Genomic DNA, 27,865 nt, shown 5'->3' on the forward strand with positions numbered 1-27,865 from the left:
GGGGCTAGAGAGCATCGTGCTGCTCTCTACGTTCTCCTCATCTTCTCCATACACCTCTAGGGGTTTCCGACGACGTCAGCAGGGGCCTCCCCGTATATAAAAGCAGCGCGGTGGGCGGGAAAACGAAGATGAGGAATCCTGATTATGACAGGAAAATAAAAATATACTAGTAACATGGTGAGGGCGTGAGGCCAGCCACTAGTGCAGACAGTGAGTCACCCATTCAGTCAGTGCCAAGCTACAGCCATTCACAATAACAGTATGAGGTAACATTGACAAGGGGCCTAACTACTTCAACTTTGGTGGCCATCTTCTCTCAGTTGTGGACAATATGGCCGCTACCTCAGGGAGAGCCCTAGGGATTCCCCACTGGCAGATTTATTATGTAGTCAAAGAAATTCTTAAAACCACGTTCACACGGTGCTCAATCCAAAGACTCCAACCGCGGTCACGTGCTGAGGTAACGTTGCGTTTCCATCACGTTGAACGTCGTGTGAACGAGACCTGAAGTAACACGTGTTCAGTGGGGTATGGTGTATAGTAATAGTCTTCTCATATTGGAAAGTGACACCATAAGGGCCCTCTAAACTTCTTGGGCCCGGGTGCGATCGCAACCTCTGCACCCCCTAAAGTTACGCCCCTGCACGTGTTCCTCAGTAAACGTCTGCTGTCGGCATCCTGCTACCGATAGCCCCCGCTCCCGTCATGGGGTCTTGACAATAACCCTACTGCCTAGTCCTTAGCTCTGACTCTCAGATCCCAGGAGGAGATGAAAGTGCCCGTCTGCCTTAAAGGGGTATTCTCGTCTGGGCATTCACATTCCGTTTGATAAATCTGCCATATATAAACATTTCTTCAATTAGATGTTATTAAAAAAATGTTCCTGTGTGAAGATAATTTCTTATAAATGTAGTGATATGGTCCCTTAGAAACGAGATGGCTTCCTCGGATACGGCCACCTCTGCTGGAGGGATTGCACAAAGAAACAAAAGGTTTTTGTATATGAAATGTCCGGGAGTTACTGCAAATCCCACATCAGTCCTGTGGTGATGATCGCTGAATCCAGGAGGTCAGGCAGGACTCTATATCCCAAGTCTGGCCACCGCTGCCAGAGTGTGACGTGGTCGTATCCGAGGAAGCCATCTCGTTTCTAAGGGACAACATGACTACATTTATGAGAAATTATGTTCACACAGGAACATTTTTTTTAATAACATCCAATTGAAGAAATGTTTATATATGGAAGATTAATGAAACTGAATGTGAGCGTCCAGACGAGAATACCCCTTTAATTTTAGCACCTTTTGCTATTTGATTATATGTAGCTTGTAGAAATAGTAGAGGGGGGTACATTATAACAGGAAGGTTTGGGGGCCGGTGATTTCAAACCAGGAAGCTGGACTCAATGCCCTCCAGATGTGTGGACCTAAAGACCCTCATTCCTCAACATGTATGTATAATAAGGTTACTATTCCCCACACACTGGGTCTATGAGACATGTAAGTCTCCCCGAAAAAGAAACATTGTTCCCAAGCAGATCCACCTGGATAGTAACTCCGATAGACTCCATTGCTACAATCTGTAGACCCACACACTATGGAGATCTTACGCTCATGTAGGAAAATAGGTAAAAACCAGACTATTGCTGACTCTTACATACTCTGCCGTAACAACTTATTTTATGAAAACATAGACATGGACCTCATAAATGCTTTACAGAGTAGAATTTCAACATTCGTTGATGATACTAAGCCCTGTAATGTAATATATACAGAGGGGAATTTGATAGTATTACTGGGATTTGTGGAGGATTCACTTGGGCTGAAGAAATGAAAAGTATAACTATTGTCTTTGATAGGAAAACACTGGGTAACACGACAGCAGAGTATTGGTAGACAGTAAACTTAGCTTCAGTGCCAGGCAGCTGCTGCCAAGGGAGATAAAATTACGGGACACATGAAGAGATGCAGATATGATAAGGATATAGTCATATAAATCTCATGGAATATTGTGTTCAGTGCTGAACACCTCTGTGTAAGATGAACAGAGCTGAGCTACAGCAGGTGCAGAGGAGAGACCAAGGGAATAAGGATACGGGTGAATTAGGTGAAAAGGATGGCACTCTAGGGTTGTAGGTTGGACTTGATGCACCTACCTCTTCATCTTACAGATTCATACTTTGTGCTTTTTCACACCTAAGGGTTTGTTACTATCTAAACAACCCTGTCTCCATCTGTAACCTGCACTGATACATTGTAGCAAACTGTCAAGGCAGAAGAACATTTTTTTTTCTGCTGATCTGTTTATCTTACAGAACATTGACTTGATACAAGCTTTGAGAATTTCATGTTCTTTCATGTTCCTGATTGTGTTGTGAGAAAGTGAAACATTAAGTGTCTTAGAAAGTTTGTAAACACTTCATTACGCAATGATAAAACTTTATTTGTATGAAGCCACAAACCTTCCCCCCGGAGCGTTTTATAAAAAGCTCACACAACCACCGCACGCGCAGCGGATGAATTACTTCATCTCATTAGGATGGGTGCCATATGATTAGGGAGAAGCAATGTGATAAACTTCCTAGTAATCCATCATCAGAACATCTTGAGGAAAGCCAGATTGTCAGATATTCCGGTCTATCGGATGCTGCATTATCAGATGTAGTTTGATTAACTATTTTGTTTTATAATGTTTGTTATCTTGTTTATAGGTGTCCGACATATACATCAGTCAGTCCTATAGTCAATAAATAAATAATTTGATCACTAGGGGGAAACTTTGTTCACGGTGGAGGTCCTAGGGGTCAAACCCCCTTGATCAGATCATCAGACATCAGTAGGAAAGTTGTAGGCAGTAAATGACAAAACAGGAGAACATTATCCAACCCTTTGTACGACTTCATAGATGCCATGGCTGTTATTGCCCATGATATCTACGGAGTTACACTTCCCGGATCAGAGTTATCTTGGCATTTGTCGCTGGAGCAGACCTAACAGCCCCCTTACTGCCCCCAATCTAATGGGTGCCCTAAATGATAATAATGCAGATCATTAATTAACAAGCAATTTCCCAAAAAGTACATATTCATCACAAAACACGGAGACCTTAATGAAATATCAGTGTATTACATTTATTATCTCAGTGTAAACAGGAGATGCATTGATAGAGAGTGAACCCTTCATCTCACCCATGTACGGCTAGAGGTCAAGGCTTTGATGTGACTAGTAGCCACTGTTATCAGGAGAAAAAAATTTCTTCTGAGACAATCAAATGTATCACCAAGGAAAACAGTAGCTGAGAAATAAATAAACCCCTTACATGCATAAAGTGATAGGGAATAGGGTTTAAAGTAACACAGCTAGAAGATTCCTGATGTCGAGAAATCCCGAAAATGTTGGAAAATACGCCAAAAGTGCGATCCGCGGACCCTTAGTAAATTAGCCCCAATGTCACTGGTGGGAGGAGAGTTCAAAATAGTATCTCTGGTTTGTAGAGGGTGCTGGATAATGTCCCTGGTTTCAAGAGGGTCCCAGAAAATGGCCCTGGTTATAAGACGGTCCTTAATAGTGGTTTCCAAAGTGTAGATAATATCCATGGTTTCTAAAGCATCTTGGATAATATCCCTAGTTTCTAGAGTGTCCAGAATAATGCCTCTGATTTCTAGAGAACGCTGGATAATACCACTGGTTTCTAAAGGGTCCTGGATAAGAGAGTCTTTAGTAATGTCAGTGGTTTCCATAGGGTTGTAGACTTTCTAGGAGGTTGTGGTTAGTGTCCCTAGTTTTTACAGAATCCTGGATGTTTCTGGTTTCTAGAGGGTTGAGGGTAGTGCCACTGATTTCTAGAGGGTTTTGGATAATGTTCCTGATTGCTTTCGGATTCTGAATAACATCCCTGGCTTCTAGAGGAATCTGGATAACCCTTCTAGAGGGTCCTACTTAATATGCCTCATTTTTTAGATGTTCCTCAAAGATGCTCCCGGGTTTCAAAGGGTTTGAGAGAGTGATTCTGGTTTCTAGGAGGTCTGGGATAAAGTGTCCCTGGTTTCTAGATGGTCCTGAATAATGTCCCAGGTTTCAAGAAGATTCCAGAGAATGGCCCTGGTTGTAAGAGGGTCCTGAATAATGTCAGTGGTTTCCAAAGGGTTGTAGATAACATCCATGGTTTCTAGACGATCCTGGATAATATCCCTGGTTTGAAGAGGGTCCTGAATAATGTCCCAGGTTTAATATGGTACTGAATAATCACCCTGGTCCTTAGTAATGTCAGTTGTTTCCAAAGGGTTGTAGATATTGTCCCTGATTTCTAGGGATCATGGATAATGTTCCTGGTTTCTCAAGGGTCGTGGATAATATCTATGGTTTCTCAAGGGTCGTGGATAATATCTATGGTTTCTCAAGGGTCGTGGATAATGCTGCTGGTTTCTAGATGGTCCTGAATAATATCCCTGATTTCTACAGGGTTTTGGATAATATATCTGGTTTTAGGGAGTACTGGATAATAATCCTGGTAACTAGGGGGTCCTGGATAATACCCCTGGTTTCTAGAGGGTCCCAAATAATATTCCTGGTTTCTAGAGGTGCTGGGTAATATCCCTTGATTCTAGGGGGTACTGGGTAATATTCCTGGTTTCTAGAGTGTCCTGAATAATATCCCTGGTTTCTAGAGGTTCCTGGATAACATCTCTGGTTTCTAAGGGGTCCTGGATAATATCCCTGGTTTCTAAGGGGTCCTGGATAATATCCTTGGTTTCTAGGGGCCCTGGATAATATCCCTGGTTTGTAGGGGGCCCTGGATAATATCCCTGGTTTCTAGGGGGCCCTGGATAATATATCTGGTTTCTAGGGGGCCCTGGATACTATATCTGGTTTCTAGGGGGCCCTGGATAATATATCTGGTTTCTAGGGGGCCCTGGGTAATATTCCTGGTATCTAAAGGGTCCTGGATAATATCCCTGGTTTCTAAGGGGTCCTGGATAATATCCCTGGTTTCTAAGGGGTCCTGGATAATATCCTTGGTTTCTAGGGGGTCCTGGATAATATCCTTGGTTTCTAGGGGGTCCTGGATAATATCCCTGGTTTCTAGGGGGTCCTGGATAATATATCTGGTTTCTAGGGGGCCCTGGGTAATATATCTGGTTTCTAAGGGGTCCTGGATAATATCCCTGGTTTCTAGGGGGTCCTGAATAATATATCTGGTTTCTAGGGGGCCCTGGATAATATCCCTGGTTTCTAGGGGGTCCTGGATAATATATCTGGTTTCTAGGGGGCCCTGGGTAATATATCTGGTTTCTAAGGGGTCCTGGATAATATCCCTGGTTTCTAGGGGGCCCTGGATAATATATCTGGTTTCTAGGGGGCCCTGGATAATATTCCTGGTTTCTAGGGGGTCCTGGATAATATATCTGGTTTCTAGAGGGTCCTAGATATTATTCCTGGATAAAGTTCTGGTTTCATTGAGGATCTTGTATATATTCTTCTGAGTACAGGGCACTAGTACTGTTTCCATTACAGCTCAGGATGACTTACTTGCTTTTTAGATATCTTTATTCTCTAGAAAGTTCTGAATAACATCCCTGGTGTCTAGAGGGTTAGACGCGGCCCTGGATGAGAGCTTCCATGGTAATGCCTCTGGTGTCTAATAGATTTATAGTCCACTGGGTTATTACTAAAGTTCTGGCTCACTACCATGTACCCAAGTCCTTAGTGGATACTGGGACAGAAGCTTCGCCTCTTCTCCATCCTTCCCCCAATATCTGCCACTTCTTAATCTCCCTCCTACAACCCTCTTTGTTACTTTTCCCCGCTCTTGTTTCTTCCTCCCTTTCTTATTGTCTTCTCTTTTTCTTTGTCCTGTCTTCGATGTTTATTGCCTCTTTTTCATTCTGGGACCTAATGGTCACGACCCGGCGGTGTGCTGAATGCCCCAGTTCTGCTCTGTCCCCTGAATGGTACCAGCACTTATTGCTTTTGCTCTTTTATTGCAATATAATTATCACTTTGTGTGTAGTTACAATGACTCCAATGTTGTGTCACACTCTTTATTTGGGGAATAGACATGAAAACCTGACATACAAAAGAGTAATATTATCCCCGGTCCTGATTCTGGTGTCAGAATATCACATGTGCCGTCACTTTATTATTCTCACCTGCACAAATAGATCATATAATAAATGCAGTCTAATAATTGGTAAGTTGATACAAGCAATTAGCTTCAAAACAGCTGAAGATTGGATTGTTTTCTACTAGAGGTTTGGGACCCAGTTCTGGGACCAGTAACCCGGTCAGACATTGGACCAATGAGTTTACTCCCTGATGTATAATATGCAATGCCTTGCATCTTATAGGCTACTAATGGTGTCTAATGTAGTGCTTATGATGTTCCTGGTGCCTAATGAGGTAATTCTGGTGTCTAGTGGGGTATTTATAATGGCTCTGTTGTCTAGTGTGCTACTTCTAATAACCCTGGTGTCTAGTGTGGTACCTCTAATAACCCTGGTGTCTAGTGTGGTACCTCTAATAACCCTGGTGTCTAGTGTGGTACCTCTAATAACCCTGGTGTCTAGTGTGCTACTTCTAATAACCCTGGTGTCTAGTGTGGTACCTCTAATAACCCTGGTGTCTAGTGTGGTACTTCTAATAACCCTGGTGTCTAGTGTGGTACCTCTAATAACCCTGGTGTCTAGTGTGGTACTTCTAATAACCCTGGTGTCTATTTGGGTACTTATGATAGCCCTGATAAATATTGTGGTACTTATAATAGGCCTGGTGTCTAGCGGGGTATTTATAATATCTCGGATATGTAGTGTGGTACTTATATTAGCCCTGGTGTCTAGTGCAGTACTTATAATAGCCTTGATGTCTATAAAGATACCGATATTATAGCCTTAATGTCTAGTGGGGTACTTATAATAGCCCTAGCCTGTAGTGGTTACGTAGAATTTATCAAATTTATCAAGTGTGTAATTGGGGACTTATTATAGCCCTAATGTCTAGCAGGGTACATATAATGTCCCTGATGTTTAATGGGGTACTTATTAAGTCCCTGGTGATTAGTGGAGTACTTAGAATGTCCCTGTTATCTAGTGGGGTACTTATAAGGTCCCTGGTGTTTAGTGTGGTATGTATAGTATCCCTTATATTTAATGGGGTACTCATAATGTCCCTGCGAATTAGTGGAGTACTTATAATGTCCCTGGTGATGAGTGGGATAATTATATTGTTCCTGTTATCTAGTGGGGTACTTATAATGCCCCTAATGTCTAGAGGTTACCTATAGTAGCCCTGGTCTCTAGTGACATACTTATAATGTTCCTGGTGTTTAGTGGGGAACTTATTCTATCCCTGATGTCTATAGAAGTCTCTATAGTAGCCCTGATCTCTAGTGGGTTGCTTATAATGTGCCTGCTGATTAGTGGAGTACTTATATTGTCCCTGTTGTCTAGTGGGGTACATATTTATTCCCTGTCATCTACTTATTATAGTCTTTATGTCTAGAGGGGTACCTGCAGTGGCCCTGGTCTCTAGTGTGTTGCTTATAACACCCCTGGTGTTTAGTGGGTAACTTATTAGATTGCTGATGTGTAGAGGAGTATCTATAATATCTCCAGTGTGTATATTGGTGACTTGTCATCTTGTACTGTGGATACAGATGTTGGTGGAGAGCAGCAGGGGAGTATTTTAACGGTAACTTGCGGCCACAAAAGTTATTTGTCGACATACTTGAAACTTTGCTTCAGTAAAAGCAGCAGAATTGTGAATGCAGCTCTGGAGTACACTGCAGCCTGTGATGTAGATTTCAAATCTCCAATTTTCACTTGGGATAAGCAGCGCCAGAGATACCTGGTGGCCACTGACCCCCTTTGTCCAGAGCAGTAACCTGCTTTGGTGTGACCTGAGGGAACAGGATGTTTGGGGGGGGAGATAAATGAATGATCCGTGAGAATTGTCACCATTGAAAGGCACCAGGTAAGTGACTGCAATCCAGGAACGCGTCACATCTGTGCAGGGGAAGGCGACTGCCACTTCCTTTCTGCTACTTTGTTTCATGAACACCTCCAGGGCTTTCAGTATGTAAATGAGACGTTGCCTCCTGTACTTAGGATGCAGGTCTGTAATACAGATGTCACAGCCTGAAGCTCCAGGTGTTTCTATATAAACCCCTCAGAGGATGATGAGAGTCCTATTACCTGTTTTAACTACAAAGTTGCTTAAGCAACTAGTTAACTTAATTTCCTCTTCCTGATCCTCCTGGCAGTACTTTGATAGAGGGGACCAGTGCCACCCTACTAGCACCAGTCACCGCAGGGTCAATGCCAACCTCAAGCAAATAGGGTGTGCGGAGGTTTACTGCACTGTCATGATTACTTCCCCGCAGCTGCTTTGAGCTGTCAGGTTTGTGTTGCTGAAGTCTTATGTCTGTAGCCCAAAAGTCCCCCGACATCTGCTGCAAATGAAGGTTCAGACATGATTGATCAGGGGATCTCCTTCCCCAGGTCAAAATAACTGGAATGACAATGATCAGCTTAAAGGAAATCAACCACCAGGATTAAGGATTGTAAACCAAGCAAGCTGACATACTGGTGCATGCCCCCTCTGGCAGGATCTGCTCTTTCTTAGCTACTTATGCCCTGGATTTACAAAAAAAAGGCTTTTAAAATTATGCAATTGAGACTGAGGGGCTCCGGGCTCCATAGGTGTTAAAGGAAACCTAACATTTGATTTGATGCATTATGAAGCAAACATGCCTTGAGAATACTGTAGCTACACTGATGCAGGATCATATCTTGGTTAATCCCTGTGCTGAGTGGTTTTGCTGATAAAACAATTATAAAATTATGATAATGAAGCTCTTAAGATAATGGAGGCTTCTCATAGCACATTAGTTATTCACTGCAGAAGAGGATGATGTAATCCCTGGGTTGTGCCTGAAGGCAAAATAATCAATTGCTGCACCATCCCTCAACTGCTGTGTATGAGTGATCCAGCTCAGGTTGATTAGTCATGTCTTGACTAACCTCCATGTCTCCATGTCTAATGAAAAACTCTGTGTGTTTATGTAGGCAGCCAGCCTGACCCAGCTTTCCCAAGGTCCTGAATGTTATAATTGTTTTTTCAGCAAAACCACTCAACTCAGGGATTAACCAAGATATGATCCTGCATCAGTGTAGCTACAGCATTCTCAAGGTATGTTTGCTTCATAATGCATCAAATCAAATGGTTTTAATGGAGCCTGAATCACCTCAGGCTAATTTGCATAATTTTAAAAGTTTTTTGTCTTAAAAGCAAGGGCAAAGGAAGCTTAAAGAAGAGCAGATCCTGCCAGAGGGGGCAGGCACCAGTATGTCAGTGTGATTGGTTTACAATCCAATTTGGTGGTAGATTTCCTTTAGGCTGCTGTCACACGTTCCACTTGGCATCAGTTCATAAAGCAAATCTAGTGCACAGGGGGCGGACCTCGGTCCGAATCGGCATGCGTTTCCCTGAATCGGCTTATCAATTGCATGCGTTTCCCTCTAAATGCATGTGCGTTCGGGCCGAGGACCGAACCATGTGCGCTAGCGTCGCGTTATGAACGGACGCCTAGCGAGACATGTGACAGCGTCCTTAAAGGGATAGAAGATAACATCCTCATTGCTGGAGAACTGACACTTGGGACCTCCATCTCTCTTGTTATTCGTAATGATTGGTCAAGTATCTCTGTGGTTGGACCCCCCAAAATCGATCAGATTGTTACCCCTATCCTATGAACAGGTGATATCGATCACAGTTGGGGCAACCCCTTTAAGGGGTAGATTTTGCAGCAGTGTTTGTAAGATAAGTCCTGGTGTGTAACTCATAGGATGGAGGCCCAGAAAGAGAGGAATTACTCAAGAACCTGCAGCCTCTGCCTCTGGTCTAAATACATTTTCTCATATTAAGTAAATACAATTTAATGAATGTTTAGTGTTTTCAAGAACTTTGCGTCCAGACGTAAATACTTCAGAGGAAGAGGAGCGACTCAGAGCTGCTGAACCCCAACTGCAAAAGCTGTAACAAGCCCCCCCCCCACTAGAATGTTTAGTTCTTATTATGGGTACTACTTATGGGTCCCAAAGTCTACGTTCACATGTGGCGTTTGCGTTGCATTTTGAATGCCTTCAAAAACGCAACAAAATCGCCTCCTGTGTCACCAGGAAATCTTCCATCAAAATCCACAATGAGAAACCAGGGACACTTAATCAACTTGTATAGCTATGTTAATGACCCTGAGGGCGCTTTCACACACGTGGTTTTTTTTATACATTTTTGACATGTTGCAAAGGCCGGCGGCACATGTGGCGTTTTGAACCCGTTTTTGGGCTGTTTTTAAGCAATGCGTTCAAAAAAACGCATCTGTTTTTGACCGATTTCCCCAATTATCTTAATTAAAACGGGTCAAAAACGGCTGCGTTTTCAAAAAATGCATGCTTTTTTTTAATGGACGGGTTCAAAACGCCACGTGTGTCACCGGCCAAAAGCTTCAAGCTTGATCACATGCTGAAGTTACATTGCGTTTTAGCAGATGCAGTGGAAACGCAGTGGAAACTTTGCATGTGACCAAAGCTAAAGCCTTTGAAATGCATCAAAAATGCATAAAAAAATGCAATGCATTGTGTGAACGCGCCCCTAAGATCTCTGGGCGGGGGGGGGGGGGGGGGCCTTACCAGTGCCCCTCCGTGCTGTAGCTTCGCTGGCTGTTACACTATAAATCATGGGATTTAAGTAATCATGCAGCGTCCTATATTGCTGCGGTATCTAAATGCAGAACTCCAGCCCAGTCGTGGATAAATCATGGCTGAAAGCTGCGGCACGTATGTGGTCAGACTCTGCGCTATGGACGTCCCGCAGCGATTCCGCCACCTGTCTAAAGCCGCAGCAGATTTATGGCATTTGATACACTTGGTGCAAATTGTAGCAAAGAAAACTGACTGTATAAACTTCCGCTTGTAATAAATCCCCCTGCTTCGTTTTACAGGACTGCTTGGAAACCTGTATGGACATCTCTAGGTATCTGGGAAGGCTGCAGTCAGGAGCCGGGAGGAGGAGGAAGGGGGTGGATAATGAATTTCATCTGGGGAGGAAAGACAATACGGCCTGAGGGGGTTCAGATCAGAGAAGACAAGGATTTAGGTTGTTAGGTATGGAGGCTGGAGAACAATGATGGCTCCCAGTGTATGGCGACATCGCACCACTGCGTTACGTGACATCATCCTCCGCGATGGAGGTCAAACCTCATTATAATAATTCCCCTGATTAATTTCTTTTACGAGGCGGGATGCTGCAGTAATCCTTTTATTGCCTGGGTGCAGTGCGGCCGCGCTCAGTAAAACACATGGGACGTAGACATGGGCTGCGCTAGACATCAGCCACTACACATCCAGGGCTCGGGTGGGACAGCGTCGCGGAGATGCGGCGGCCATGTATTGTTCAGGTACAGGGATACAATGACACACACAAGATGCTCCCGCGCCACAATTAGGAGGACGCTGAGACAGACAAATCCATTCAAATGAGCTGACGCTGCTGCTCCTGCTGCAGGGTGATTTCACTTGTAAAAGAAGGATCTGCAAGAGGAAAGGAGAGGGACTGCACCATTTCTATTAACCCCTCACATGACGGAGGCGGAAGGGGGGTGGGTGCCATATGCTTGTAAGTGGTGACTCTGCAAGGAGGATCCATCAATACCCGATGACTTTGCTAGATGGGAATAAGCTGATCGCGTACACAGTCAGCAGTTACAGGCGTGAAATGTGAGCTCAAGACGCAGCAACTGCGAAAAAACACACAGAATAATAATATAGATCAGTCTAGACATAGAAAACATCTGCATAGAGGAAAACGCAAAAAAAGAAAAATACGAACAAGGTAAAACCTTACGAGGCGAAACATACACGATCCAGACGACAGATGCAATTTATGATCTAGAGATAACAACACGACCTGCAGTGATTTCTGCTGCAGCAGATGGTTTCTACAGCCGCTTCAAGCTGCAATTTTGCTGCAGGGGAGGAACGAGGCTTAACCTCTGTATTGCAAAGGTCGAATTCCGGGACCTAGAATCTGCAGCGGTGATTTGGATACATTCCATCCCTGACATTCCATTCTAGTATTGTATTCCAGTAGTGTAGCTTGCACTGGAGGTCTGTCCTCACACTGCTGTGCACTTCAATGTACCTCTATGGCGGCCACGAGCTTGCTGCAATATAGGGCTGTGAGCATAAGGTCTTAGGGCGCGTTCACACATTGCGTTTTGGCCTGCGTTTGAAACGCATTGCAGCAGCTGAGAAGTGATTTACATTACTGTTAACATTTGAGTTTACAAAAACACTGTAGATGTGATGTTAACGCACACATTAACATTGTGTTAAGAAATGTAAACAGTAATGTAATTAGGCAAATCACTTCTCCTCAGCTGTTGCGATGCGTTTCAAACGCAATGAGAGCGCAGGCCAAAACGCAACGTGTGAACGTGCCCTCAGGATGTAAGTTCAGACTGCTGTTCTAAAAAAATAAAATAAATCTGAAAAGGCCTTTAAAGAAAATCTACCATCAAAATCCATTATGATAAACCAGGGACATCTACTCATAGATCCAGGCACAGTGACTGTGGTAATCAATATCCTCCTTCCTTCTAAAATCAACTTTTATCATTATGCTAATGAGTCTGAAGGGGGTGTTACTAGAGCCTCTCTGTGTTGTAGCTTCACAGGTTGTTACACTGCGCAGGAGCACTTCCCTTTCCAACTGTGATTACATCTGGTAATCCCCCCAGCACCCTTGCTGATTAGCATAATTTAAAAAATTGATTTTAGAAGGAAGGAGGCCACGGATAACAAATATAAGAAAATACAAGAGTCACGGTGCCTGGATCTACCAGTAAGTGTAATCATGATGGATTTTGATGGTAGATTTTCTTTAAAGACCTCAATAAGCTCTTAGGGGCCGTTACACGTTTGTAAACACAGCGCTAGTGGTACATGTGACCGCAACCTCAAACCCACCACCAGCTCATCCTGAGCCACCTGGTTCATGAACAGAATTCCAGATGGGATGGGGTAAACCCTTGGGTTTCCCCAAGTTTCCTTTTTTGAAATCTATCAAAATTGTGGCTAGGGGATACATTCGTTGCTCTTGAATGGAGACGTAACAACAGTTCTATCCTTGCAGGGACAGGGAGACCTGTACCCGGGATACAGGCGCAGATGTCACCTGTGGCCCCTGGTATTTATGTCATATCCTGTGGATGTCTCTTTAGTTCTATGCATCACTAAATGCGGAATACTCACAAGAGGTAGCAACCTTTTCCTGGGGGTTAAAGGATAACTACACAGCCAATACCCCTAGTGTTACAAAATTGTGTGCCAATGGGTCCACAGCGCCTGCGTTACATATGTTACTATGGATACACTCGTTCCTCGTCGGGAATCAAAAAAAAAATTACTATACCGCTCCTAAAATGGGATAATTAGCAACGGAGGAGGATAATCTTGCACTACGGAAGGAATTAAGGAAATTAGGAGGTTGGGCTGAGAAATGACAAATGAAATGAAATCTGGATGAGTGTAAGGTTATACGTGTGAGAACAATGTCATTATCACACATTACAAGGAGTGAGAGAGACTAGGGGAGGATTTAGGGATATGAGGGGGATCACTACCTGACTTGTACTAACCAGCGCCAGGTAGCTGCCGCCAAAGCAGGTGACATCCACAGGGTGTATGGTGGGAGGCTTCTCCGGCAGACATCGTGGAACATAAAGAGGTCCTCCGACATGTATATGATATCAGTCTGTGCCAGGCCCCCGAATATAATGTATGGTTTATAGTACTATTGTTTTCATATAGGAAAGTGACACCTTATGGGCCCCCAGGCTCTTGGGCCCTGTTGCAACCGTGCACCCCCTCCAGTTACGCCCGTGTATGATATGTAACATGGGAAATACCATGATGGACCTAGACACCTGCATCTCATCATCATAATGCCCTGCTCTTTGAGAACAATGCAATGGATATCAAGCAGGAAAGCAAGCAGAGGTCCTGAAAAAGGGGGAAACATCCTAAAATGATCTGTGCGCCTTGCAGAACTTGGTCGGTTATCTGATGTGTACTCTGCAGCGGCGGGCTGTCAGCCTTTACCAGGTGCCCTACTGTTCCCCCGCTATCTGCTAGGCTGACAAAACAAGGTGACGGGCGCCCACTGCACCCTGCCCAGCATCCAAACCCAACCCCCCCCCCCCCCTAGATCTGCCACAATGGCCCTTCCACTACATTAAGGGGATGAGCCCTGCCATTAACCATTCACAATGCATTAGCACATCAATCACATGGAGGAGGAGGAGGAGGGGGGGGGGGGTCTTCTATCTGCACCGTCCCTGTGTACATAGCCGGATAATTACTGCATTCAAGGGAAAGTGGAGAAAAACCCCAACATTACAGATAAGGTCCCTCTGATACTGACCTGAGAATTAGCTTAAAGGGATTTTCCAGAACTGAAATACTGAAGACCCATATTTTGATGGTCATTTCCGGATTGGTAGAATCTGGGATCCACCTCCTGTATCATTCAGAGACCAGTGTGTGTGTGTGTGCACGAGTTATGCACAGCGCCACACTTTGTATAGTGGCTATGCGTGGTATTGCAATTCAGTCTCATTGAATCACAAAATCTGCAACATTTGAACCCCTTTTATAGGCATCCGACAAAACAGGGTGGATTAGAATGTGAGCTCTTGGGCACACGACATGGTCCGAGTGATTACACATCCCTAGTCCTTGTATTTCATAGAATATGCCACAATCAGTTACAGATTGGGAAATCTGGGAACCAATAGGAAAATAAATGTGGTTTCAATTTTTCCCATAACTGATCGGGGCACAGATAAGAAATGTTGTAATATGCTTTATTAAAGACATGTCTCTCCCCAATTTTCAGGCTCCTTCTCCTGCCTTCTGATAATAAGAAATCAAGTACCTGATGAAATCAAATATAGGAGATCATTCACTGAGAGATCTGGTTACAGCTCCTGACCGGAGAAGGTAAAGAGAGGAGCAGCTGCAGGAAAAAGATACATAAAAATCTACTGATGCTGCTCCTAGTAAGTATTTTATTGTTTCACCCAATTTTGGATCTGCTGTTATACTGCTCAGTGCTGCTGTATAACATCAGCCATGCTGATGCTGGTTATGAAACTCTACTGAAAAGACATGGAGCAGCAGGGTCTACTCCTTACTGTGTGCAGTATATGGGAGATATGTGAAAGCAGCTCGTCTCTCCCCTGCTGAATCTGAGAATGAAAAATGATGATAATCTTAAAAATATTTAATGGTCAGCAATGTCAGCATGTCCCTGTCCTGTCCCCCGATTGTCAGCGTGTCCCTGTCCTATCCCCCGATTGTCAGCGTGTCCCTGTTCTGTTCCCCCAAGTGTTAGCGTGTCCCTGTCCTGTCCCCCGATTGTCAGCGTGTCCCTGTCCTATCCCCCGATTGTCAGCGTGTCCCTGTTCTGTTCCCCCAAGTGTCAGCGTGTCCTTGTCCTGTACCCCCAGTGTCAGTGGGCCCCTGTCCTGTACCCCCAGTGTCTGCGTGTCCCTGTCCTGTCCCCCCAAGTGTCAGCGTGTCCCTGTCCTGTACCCCCAGTGTCTGCGGGCCCCTGTTCCCCCAAGTGTCAGCGCATCCCTGTCCTGTCCCCTTAAGTGTCAGCGTGTCCCTGTCCTGTACCCCAAGTGTCATTGTGTCCCTACCTGTTCGAGTGTCAGCGTGTCCCTGTCCTGGCCCCTAAGTGTCATTGTGTCCCTACCTGTTCGAGTGTCAGCGTGTCCCTGTCCTGGCCCCTAAGTGTCAGTTTGTCACTGTCTCCCAAGTGTCTGTGTCCAGTACCTAAGGGTCCCTATGCTGTACACCTGGATGTTAGGGTGGTGGCACACATGCCGTTTTGAACTCGTTTTAGGCCGTTTTTAAGCAGTCTGTATCCATTTTTTGTCCGGTTTCCAATTATCTTAATTAAGATAATTGGGAAAAATGGTCAAAAACGGATGCGTTTTCTAACGGACTGCTTAAAAACGGCCAAAAAATGGGTTTAAAATGCCCGTGTACTGCCGGCCTTAGTGTGTCTGTCCCCCAAGCGTCCCCGTCTTGTACCCCCAGATGTTAGTGTGTGTCAGTGTGACCCAGTTGAGGCAATGCTCATGTATCTGCATTGTCATAAAACATTGACATTAGTGAATACTATATGTATCATCTGGTGGATCTACATAACATGTTACATTTTTGGGGCCCATGTCCCGGAGAGTAAAATGAGAGGCAGCGACAATGAGATTCTTCTTTGCTTGTAATAAAGTGCACACAGAGAAGACGTGCGGTATCACGGCTACACAAGTGATAACGCTCTGAGAAGGTGTTTTCGATGGCGACTATCACCCCCTAATCACCCCATTAACTGGTACATTCTGCTCTGCTGAGCAGGGATAGATTAGACACACAATGGTGAACAGATGTAGAGCGCACAGGACATCAGCGCAGAGGGGTCCCCTATAGTGATGCTGCAGCTCCCTATGTGATCCCTCGTAGACACCTCAGTCATCTTCTTATGTTGCCTCTTCTTATGGTGATGGCACACGTGGCGTTTTGAACACGTTTTTGGCCCGTTTTTAAGCAGTCAAAAAACGCATGCGCTTTTGACCGGTTTCAATTAAGATAATTAGTCAAACCTGTCAAAACGGATGCGTTTTCAAAAATTGCATACGTTTTTTAAAACGCCACGTGTGCCATCACCCTTTGGGTAGGTTATTTTTCGGCATTTCATGGCTCTGCACTGTTGCCGCTTTGCACACAATGGCATGGACGTTATCACAAGCAAATACTGCCGTGTACACAGATGGCTGAACTGCCCGGGCTGTGTGCTCCGCAGCATCACCCACCGGGATATACTGTGTTTGTCCATACATTAACCTATTTATCAGGGTCTAAGGGTGAGCGCTCAGGTGTGTTGTAGTTACACCAACATTACAATACCTCTGTTTGATTGCACTGTGTGCTTACAGCCATATAAAGAGTCAATGATAGTCATAAAAGGGCATGACCCTAACCTTCTCCTTATATTCACCTCACCAATAAAGTCTTTCTTCCTGTCAGCAGTGCAGCCAGTGTTATGTACTGTGAAATGTGGATTTCTACTCTAGGATTGTATCTTTTCAAGTGCTCTGGAGGCGTGGCCTCACACTGCTGTGCTCTGGGGGCGTGGCCTCGCACTGCTGTGCTCTATGCTCTGAGCTCTTAACTGCTACAAAGTCTGTGTGAGGGTGTGGGGCTGTGGAGCAGTTCAATGTAGGGAGCTAAAAGCCCATTAGTGTGAGGACATTCCAACAGTGCACTGTGCACTGAGAAGCTACACTCCTGGAATACAAATCCATATTTCACAGTCCTGCTGCAACTAAAAACATATACACATCTCTTCAGGAACAATACCTAAAACTGGTCGCACAGAGCAGAACAGTGTCAAGACACCCCCAGTGGACTTAGAGAAACTACAATCCTGGAATATAAATACAAATTTCACAGTCCTGCTGCTACAACAATAAACACTGAGGTCTGATTACTCCTCTCTACAGGGATAATACCTAAAACAAATTGCACAGAGCACAACAGTGTGAAGACACCCCTATTGCACTTAGAGAAACTACAATCCTGGAAAATGAATCTATATTTCACAGTCCTGCTGCTACTAGCAACATTCACAGAGAACAACAGTGTCAAGACACCCCTTGTGCATACAGGCTGCAGACAGCCCAGAGCACAGCAATGGGAAGACAGAGCCTCAGTGCACTTGGAGAAGCTACAATCCTGGAATATGAATCTATAGTTCACATCCTGCTGCAACTGACAACATACACAAAGGCCTGATTACTCATCTCTGCAAGAACAATACCTAAAACAAATGACAGAGAGCACAACAGTGTCAAGACACCCCTAGTGCACTTAGAGAAACTACAATCCTGGAATATGAAGCTATATTTCACAGCCCTGCTGCTACTAACAACATTCACAAATGTATGATTACATTGTGATCAATCTACCACAGAACGTGCTGTAAATTTGCATAATTTTCATGCACAAATCAGCATTTCCTTCCTGTGTGAATATACCCCACTAATTACTTCCATTGTCTACCATTAGATCCAATATGACCAGGCACACAAAAGGTAACCCCTCCACTGCCCCCTGGAGGGTGAAGTTTTCTCGCCTCTCAGGGGACTTCTTCCTGTTCATTGAAAAACACGGTCTGAGATTTATGTGTCCACTGCTGAGGATCCCCAGGAGACAGGGGATAGCATCTCTGCCTGATCATCGTATAGGATTTAGCCAAAAATTAAAGGTTACAGAATTTTTTTAAGAACTTAAGGGCCTCTGATTCTTTCCATCCCCATATCGTTCCCTAGCAGTGAGCAGTCATAGGATGAGGCTGTCACTCGCTCCGGGCAGATCTCTTCCGACATATTATAAACCAAATGTAAAGTGAACGCACTGAGCGCTATTTATACGTCAGATACTTCTACACTTCTACATTACTTCCTTCATCCCTTTGTTTGTGCCTCGAGGCAAACACACAACTCTGAGTGTACATATACACCACATACAGAATGCACTCAATGAGACAGAAATGCCCCTACCCACCCACATACAGCTACATCCATGTATATCTACTATGGAACTTGCAGAGTATTTAAAAAATGAATATAATTTTTCTAGCTGATACCGAGTATCACTACTATAATACTGCCCTCTATGTACAGGAATATAACTACTATAATACTGCCCCCCTATGTACAAGAATATAACTACTATAATACTGCCCCCTATGTACAAGAATATAACTACTATAATACTGCCCCTATGTACAAGAATATAACTACTATAATACTGCCCCCTATGTACAAGAATATAACTACTATAATACTGCCCCCTATGTACAGGAATATAACTACTATAATACTACCCCCTATGTACAGGAATATAACTACTATAATACTGCCCCCTATGTACAAGAATATAACTACTATAATACTGCCTCCTATGTACAAGAATATAACTACTATAATACTGCCCCCTATGTACAAGAATATAACTACTATAATACAGCCCCCATGTACAGGAATATAACTACTATAATACTGCCCCCTATGTACAAGAATATAACTACTATAATACTGCCCCCTATGTACAAGAATATAACTACTATAATACTGCCCCCTGTGTACAAGAATATAACTACTATAATACTGCCCCCTATGTACAAGAATATAACTACTATAATACTGCCCCCTGTGTAGGAAGATAGAAATACTACACCAGAACGTTCTTCTTACTTGCAGACAATTAATGTTAGCTTGTCTCCCCATATATACATATCTCATTGTCTTCTATAACTTTCTTTAGTGCTGTTCTTTCTATTACAATCTGTTCTGTACATCTCTCACACATCTAGAGGTGTCACCCCAGGGGCAGTTACATTGTAATTATCTTTTTTTGCTAGTTCTGCTTTTTGTGTAACTGAAATGCACAAAGTAAAGTTTATGCAGTAAAAGATTTCAACTACATTTTCTGCAAAGTTTTTCAATGAAATATTTGTAGCAGTGCCAAGGACTGTGATCCTCATTGAAATACCATCACAGTAATGGCTAAACCCATAACACCCTCAGGTAGGGTATGGAATATAATGGCAGCTTAGATACAGCAGCTCGGCTCTATGTAAGGTGGATGTCTATATAATGACAGCTTAGATACAGCAGCTCAGCTCTATGTGAGGTGGATGACTATATAATGGCAGTTTAGATACAGCAGCTCAGCTCTATGTAAGGTGGATGACTATATAATAGCAGCTTAGATACAGCAGCTCAGCTCTATGTAAGGTGGATGACTATATAATGGCAGCTTAGATACAGTAGCTCAGCTCTATGTAAGGTGGATGCTTATATATCTGCAGTTTAGATACAGAAGCTCAGCTCTATGTAAGGTGGATGACTATATAATGGCAGCTTAGATACAGCAGCTCAGCTATATGTAAGGTGGATGCTTATATATCTGCAGTTTAGATACAGAAGCTCAGCTCTATGTAAGGTGGATGTCTATATAATGACAGCTTAGATACAGCAGCTCAGCTTTATGTATGGTGGATGCGTATATATTTGCAGCTTAGATACAGCAGCTCAGCTATATGTAAGATAGATGCCTATATAAGGGCAGCTTAGATACAGCAGCTCGGCTCTTTGTAAGGTGAATATCAATATAACGGCAGATTAGATAAAACAGCTCACCTCTGTGTAACATGGATGGCTATATAATGGTAGCTTAGATACAGGAGCTCATCTCTGAGTATGCAGTAAAGGAGAAAACTGTATCCCCTGCAGCTTCAGATTTCTCTATAGCATCAGTTTGAGGGCTGTATGCTGACCTACTGCTACTTATATTCTGGGGGGGGGGGGGGGAGGGCACATCTTGCAGTTTTTGTCATAAATCTCAGTGTACAGAGTAAGCGTGAAGGATTTATGATGCTTGAATTGTAAGAAGTAAAATTGGATGACAGTGTACTGCTGCCTGTGAAACCACTTGAGACCAGTGACTGGACCTTATCCCAAGAAGAAGGACAGGGAGCCTGTAGGTGACACTGACCTGAGATATCTCTATCAATAAGACATGACTGTGTGTACAATCTGTGTACAGCGCTGTGGTATATGTTGCTCCTGGCTAAGCACCTGCACATACATAATTAATAGGGCTGATACATTTACTTTCTCTCATTGATCCGGTAAACCCTGGATCACATGACAGCCCCGCAGTGAATCTGCATGTTTCAATGCAGGACAGACGGAGGGAGCAGATAGAACACTGTACAATCTGCTCAGCTCCTCCTGCTCTATAACATGCTGCCTGCAGATAGGACACTATGTACAATCTGCTCAGCTCCTCCTGCTCTATAACATGCTGCCTGCAGATAGGACACTATGTACAATCTGCTCAGCTCCTCCTACTCTATATAACATGCTGCCTGCAGATAGGACACTATGTACAATCTGCTCAGCTCCTCTGGCTATATAAAATGCTGTCTGCAGATTGGACACTACACTCACCGGCCACTTTATTAGGTACACCTGTCCAACTGCTCGTTAACACTTAATTTCTAATCAGCCAATCACATGGCGGCAACTCAGTGCATTTAGGCATGTAGACATGGTCAAGACAATCTCCTGCAGTACAAACCGAGCATCAGTATGGGGAAGAAAGGTGATTTGAGTGCCTGTGAACGTGGCATGGTTGTTGGTGCCAGGGCTGGTCTGAGTATTTCAGAAACTGCTGATCTACTGGGATTTTCACGCACAACCATCTCTAGGGTTTACAGAGAATGGTCAGAAAAAGAAAAAACATCCAGTGAGCGGCATTTCTGTGGGCGGAAATGCCTTGTTGATGCCAGAGGTCAGAGGAGAATGGGCAGACTGGTTCGAGCTGATAGAAAGGCAACAGTGACTCAAATCGCCACCCGTTACAACCAAGGTAGGCAGAAGAGCATCTCTGAACGCACAGTACGTCGAACTTTGAGGCAGATGGGCTACAGCAGCAGAAGACCACACCGGGTGCCACTCCTTTCAGCTAAGAACAGGAAACTGAGGCTACAATTTGCACAAGCTCATCGAAATTGGACAGTAGAAGATTGGAAAAACGTTGCCTGGTCTGATGAGTCTCGATTTCTGCTGCGACATTCGGATGGTAGGGTCAGAATTTGGCGTCAACAACATGAAAGCATGGATCCATCCTGCCTTGTATCAACGGGTCAGGCTGGTGGTGGTGGTGTCATGGTGTGGGGAATATTTTCTTGGCACTCTTTGGGCCCCTTGGTACAACGCCACAGCCTACCTGAGTATTGTTGCTGCCCATGTCCATCCCTTTATGAGCACAATGTACCCTGTAACATCTGATGGCTACTTTCAGCAGGATAATGCGCCATGTCATAAAGCTGGAATCATCTCAGACTGGTCTCTTGAACATGACAATGAGGTCACTGGACACAAATGGCCTCCACAGTCACCAGATCTCAATCCAATAGAGCATCTTTGGGATGTGGTGGAACGGGAGATTCGCATCATGGATGTGCAGCCGACAAATCTGCGACAACTGTGTGATGCCATCATGTCAATATGGACCAAAATCTCTGAGGAGCTTCCAGCACCTTGTTGTATCTATGCCACGAAGAATTGAGGCAGTTCTGAAGGCAAAAGGGGGTCCAACCCGTTACTAGCATGGTGTACCTAATAAAGTGGCCGGTGAGTGTATGTCAATCTACTCAGCTCCTCCTGCTCTATAACATGCTGCATGCAGATAAGACACTATGTACAATGTGCTCAGCTCCTCCTGCTCTATAACATGCTGCCTGCACATAGGACACTATGTACAATGTGCTCAGCTCCTCCTGCTCTATAACATGCTGCCTGCAGATAGCACACTATGTACAATCTGCTCAGCCCCTCTTTCTCTTTAACATGCTGCCTGCAGATAGGACACTAAGTACAATCTGTTCAGCTCCTCCTGCTCTGTAACATGCTGCCTGTAGATTGGACACTACGTACAATCTGCTCAGCTACTCCTGCTCTATAACATGCTGCCTGCAGATAGGACACTATGTACAATCTCCTCAGCTCCTCCTGCTCTATAACATGCTGCCTGCAGATAGGACACTATGTACAATCTCCTCAGCTCCTCCTGCTCTATAACATGCTGCCAGCAGATAGGACACTGGGGCAGATTTACTTACCCGGCCCATTCCCGATCCAGCGGCGCGTTCCGTGCTGCCAAATCCGTGCTGCCAAATCCGATCGCGTGCGTCAAAATCCCGGGCAATTCAGGGAAAATCGCCGCAAATCGGAAATATTCGGGTAACATGTTGGGAAAACGCAAATCGGGCCCTTAGTAAATGACCCACACTATGTACAATCTGCTCAGCTCCTCCAGCTCTATAACATGCTGCCTGCAGATAGGACACTGTACAATGTGCTCAGCTCCTCCTGCTCTGTAACATGCTGCCTGCAGATAGGACACTATGTACAATCTGCTCAGCTCCTCCAGCTCTATAACATGCTGCCTGCAGATAGGACACTGTACAATGTGCTCAGCTCCTCCAGCTCTATAACATGCTGCCTGCAGATAGGACACTGTACAATGTGCTCAGCTCCTCCTGCTCTATAACATGCTGCCTGCAGATAGGACACTGTACAATGTGCTCAGCTCCTCCTGCTCTGTAACATGCTGCCTGCAGATAGGACGCTATGTACAATCTGCTCAGCTCCTCCAGCTCTATAACATGCTGCCTGCAGATAGGACACTGTACAATGTGCTCAGCTCCTCCTGCTCTGTAACATGCTGCCTGCAGATAGGACACTATGTACAATCTGCTCAGCTCCTCCAGCTCTATAACATGCTGCCTGCAGATAGGACACTGTACAATGTGCTCAGCTCCTCCTGCTCTGTAACATGCTGCCTGCAGATAGGACACTATGTACAATCTGCTCAGCTCCTCCAGCTCTATAACATGCTGCCTGCAGATAGGACACTGTACAATGTGCTCAGCTCCTCCTGCTCTGTAACATGCTGCCTGCAGATAGGACACTGTGTACAATCTGCTCAGCTCCTCCTGCTCTATAACATGCTGCCTGCAGATAGGACACTGTACAATGTGCTCAGCTCCTCCTGCTCTGTAACTTGCTGCCTGCAGATAGGACACTATGTACAATATGCTCATCTCCTCCTGCTCTATAACATGCTGCCAGCAAATAGGAAACTATGTACAATCTGCTCATCTCCTCCTGCTCTATAACATGCTGCCAGCAGATAGGAAACTATGTACAATCTGCTCATCTCCTCCTGCTCTATAACATGCCAGCAGTAAATAAGACTCCATGTCAGACATGACAGATCTCCTTTAAGAAGAGCAGGTTACACATTTGCCACAGGCTTTGAGTATCCTTTCCCATCAGTGATGCCAGTGCTGGTAACAGACACTGTACTTTGGAAATATACATGGCGCCGTCTATTACAGTCTTAGTTCTGATTTTCCCATCTTCATAAAACATTCAAGGCACTTGAGAGGTTCTGTGCCGTCTTCTCCTTGACTAATGCTCCATGCTGAGGAACACAGGGCAGGAATGGGTAATATGCATGAAAACCGACGGGTTTTATAAGGACATAATAGTCTGTAACGTGTACAAGTCATCCTGCACTGCAGAGCATCGCTCTACCCTGATCCTACAGGACATCACACCAGCGGGAGAAATACTCACACTGTACACACAGGGGGGGTCATTTATCTTATTTCCCCCTTCACCAACGACAAGGAAAAAAAAGATAAATGACCCCCATAACTATCTATCTATCTATCTCATATCTATCTATCTATCTATCTATCTATCTATCTATCTATCTCATATCTATCTATCTATCTATCTATCTCATATCTATGTCATATCTATCTATCTATCTATCTATCTCATATCTATGTCATATCTATCTATCTATCTCATATCTATCTCATATCTATCTATCTCCTATCTATCTATCTCATATCTATCTCATATCTATCTATCTATCTATCTCATATCTATCTATCTCATATTTATCTATCTATCTATCTCATATCTATCTATCTCATATCTATCTATCTATCTATCTATCTCATCTCTATCTATCTATCTCATATTTATCTATCTCATATCTATCTCATATCTATCTATCTGTCTCATATCTATCTATCTATCTATCTATCTATCTCATATCTATCTATCTCATATCTATCTCATATCTATCTATCTATCTATCTCATATCTATCTATCTCATATCTATCTCATATCTATCTATCTATCTCATATCTATCTATCTATCTATCTATCTCATATCTATCTATCTATCTATCTATCTCATATCTATCTATCATCTATCTATCTCATATATATCTATCATCTATCTATCTATCTCATATCTATCTCATATCTATCTCATATCTATCTCATATCTATCTATCTATCTAGAAAACAGAAACTGGCAGCACTCCGTTAGTGTGAAAAAAACGGGCGTTTATTCCATCCTATGCAACGTTTCAGCTGTATCCCAGCCTTTCCCAACGGAGTGCTGCCAGTTTCTGTTTTCTACATTTGGACTCTATTGGTAAGAGTACTAGGATAGCACCCACAAACACCCATTTATTTTTGACTTTGGATAGACTGTGCTGCTCTTTTTTTCGTTTTTCATATCTATCTATCTATCTCATATCTATCTATCTCATATCTATCTATCTATCTCATATCTATCTCATATCTATCTATCTATCTATCTATCTCCTATCTATCTATCTCATATCTATCTATCTATCTCATATCTATCTATCTATCTATTTATCTCATATCTATCTATCTATCTCATATCTATCTATCTCATATCTATCTATCTATCTCATATCTATCTCATATCTATCTATCTATCTATCTCCTATCTATCTATCTCATATCTATCTATCTATTTATCTCATATCTATCTCATATCTATCTATCTATCTATCTCATATATATCTATCTATCTCATATCTATCTATCTATCTATCTATCTATCTATCTATCTACCTATCTATCTATCTCATATATATCTATATATCTATCTATAAAGTCAAAACAAGCAGCACTCCGAAGTCCAATTGTGGTTGAAAAGTGGTTTCCTTTTATTCCATGTGCAGCAACGTTTCGGCTTGAAAGGAGCCTTTTTCTATATCTCATATCTATCTATCATATATCTATCTAATATATATCTATCCACTATTCTTTTATCCATCTTCTATCACATAACTATCTTTCTCATATCTAACTATTTAGCTATCATCTATCTATCTATCTCTTATACATTTATCCATTTTATATCTATTGATCTATTTATCTATCCCATCTCAAATTCCTTTATGTTCCTATTGCTGTGTACCTACTTCTCCTATATTTCTCTCTCTCTCTCCATCCATCTTCTATCTATCCCCATCTTATACTACCTTCTTCCTTCTCTATCTCTGTATCCATCCCATTATATACAGTTAGGGCCAGAAATATTTGGACAGTGACACAATTTTGGCGAGTTGGGTTCTGCATGCCGCCACATTGGATTTGAAATGAAACCTCTACAACAGAATTCAAGAGCAGATTGTAATGTTTAATTTGAAGGGTTGAACAAAAATATCTGATAGAAAATGTAGGAATTGTACACAGTTCTTTACAAACACTCCACATTTTAGGAGCTTAAAAGTAATTGGACAAATAAACATAACCCAAACAAAATATTTTTGTTTTCAATATTTTGTTGCGAATCCTTTGGAGGCAATCGCTGCCTTAAGTCTGGAGCCCATGGACATCACCAAATGCTGGGTTTCCTCCTTCTTAATGCTTTGCCAGGCCTTTACAGCCGCAGCCTTCAGGTCTTGCTTGTTTGTGGGTCTTTCCGTCTTAAGTCTGGATTTGAGCAAGTGAAATGCATGCTCAATTGGGTTAAGATCTGGTGATTGACTTGGCCATTGCAGAATGTTCCACTTTTTTGCACTCATGAACTCCTGGGTAGCTTTGGCTGTATGCTTGGGGTCATTGTCCATCTGTAGTATGAAGCGACGTCCGATCAACTTTGCAGCATTTGGCTGAATCTGGGCTGAAAGTATATCCCGGTACACTTCAGAATTCATCTGGCTACTCTTGTCTGCTGTTATGTCATCAATAAACACAAGTGACCCAGTGCCATTGAAAGCCATGCATGCCCATGCCATCACGTTGCCTCCACCATGTTTTACAGAGGATGTGGTGTGCCTTGGATCATGTGCCGTTCCCTTTCTTCTCCACACTTTTTTCTTCCCATCATTCTGGTACAGGTTGATCTTTGTCTCATCTGTCCATAGAATACTTTTCCAAAACAGAGCTGGCTTTTTGAGGTGTTTTTCGGCAAATTTAACTCTGGCCTGTCTATTTTTGGAATTGATGAATGGTTTGCATCTAGATGTGATTTACTTTCACGGAGTCTTCTCTTTACTGTTGTCTTAGAGATAGATACACCTACTTCACTGAGAGTGTTCTGGACTTCAGTTGATGTTGTGAACGGGTTCTTCTTCACCAAAGAAAGTATGCGGCGATCATCCACCACTGTTGTCATCCGTGGACGCCCAGGCCTTTTTGAGTTCCCAAGCTCACCAGTCAATTCCTTTTTTCTCAGAATGTACCCGACTGTTGATTTTGCTACTCCGAGCATGTCTGCTATCTCTCTGATGGATTTGTTCTTTTTTTTCAGCCTCAGGATGTTCTGCTTCACCTCAGTTGAGAGTTCCTTTGACCGCATGTTGTCTGGTCACAGCAACAGCTTCCAAATGCAAAACTACTTCATTGATTACAGGTTGACGAGGGAGACGCCTTCAGACGCCCTTAGAGTCCATTGTCCAATTACTTTTAGTCCCTTGAAAAAGAGGAGGCTATGTATTACAGAGCTAGGATTCCTAAACCCTTTCTCCGATTTGGATGTGGAAACTCTCATATTGCAGCTGGGAGTGTGCACTTTCAGCCCATATTATATAGAATTGTATTTCTGAACATGTTTTTGTAAACAGCTAAAATAACAAAACTTGTCCACTTGTCACTGTCCAAATATTTCTGGCCCTAACTGTATCTGTCTATCCATCGCCCTCACATCCCTTCCTCTGCTCTGGGTGTCCTATTTCCCTGTCTTGCATCCTCCTGTCTTTATGGCCAGGGCTCCCCCTCCCTCTCTCCTCTCTCCGGCTGCTGTCTCCCTCCCTCCTT

At 43.5% G+C, this 27,865-nt stretch overlaps 1 long non-coding RNA gene across 2 annotated transcripts; it reads left to right on the top strand.

Annotated features, from left to right (window-relative positions):
- Positions 1–16: 16 nt before the first annotated feature.
- Positions 17–27,865, top strand: LOC140105724 (uncharacterized). Of its 2 annotated transcripts, none has more exons than XR_011850630.1 (3): positions 17–266; positions 14,952–15,114; positions 27,360–27,865. It is a non-coding gene; the product is annotated as an uncharacterized lncRNA (long non-coding RNA). The 2 variants fall into 2 exon arrangements; XR_011850629.1 differs by lacking the exon at positions 27,360–27,865 and adding an exon at positions 17,626–18,454.

This window comes from Engystomops pustulosus, chromosome 11 (genome assembly GCF_040894005.1).
Source record: "Engystomops pustulosus chromosome 11, aEngPut4.maternal, whole genome shotgun sequence".
In the NCBI taxonomy this organism is placed as follows: domain Eukaryota; kingdom Metazoa; phylum Chordata; class Amphibia; order Anura; family Leptodactylidae; genus Engystomops; species Engystomops pustulosus.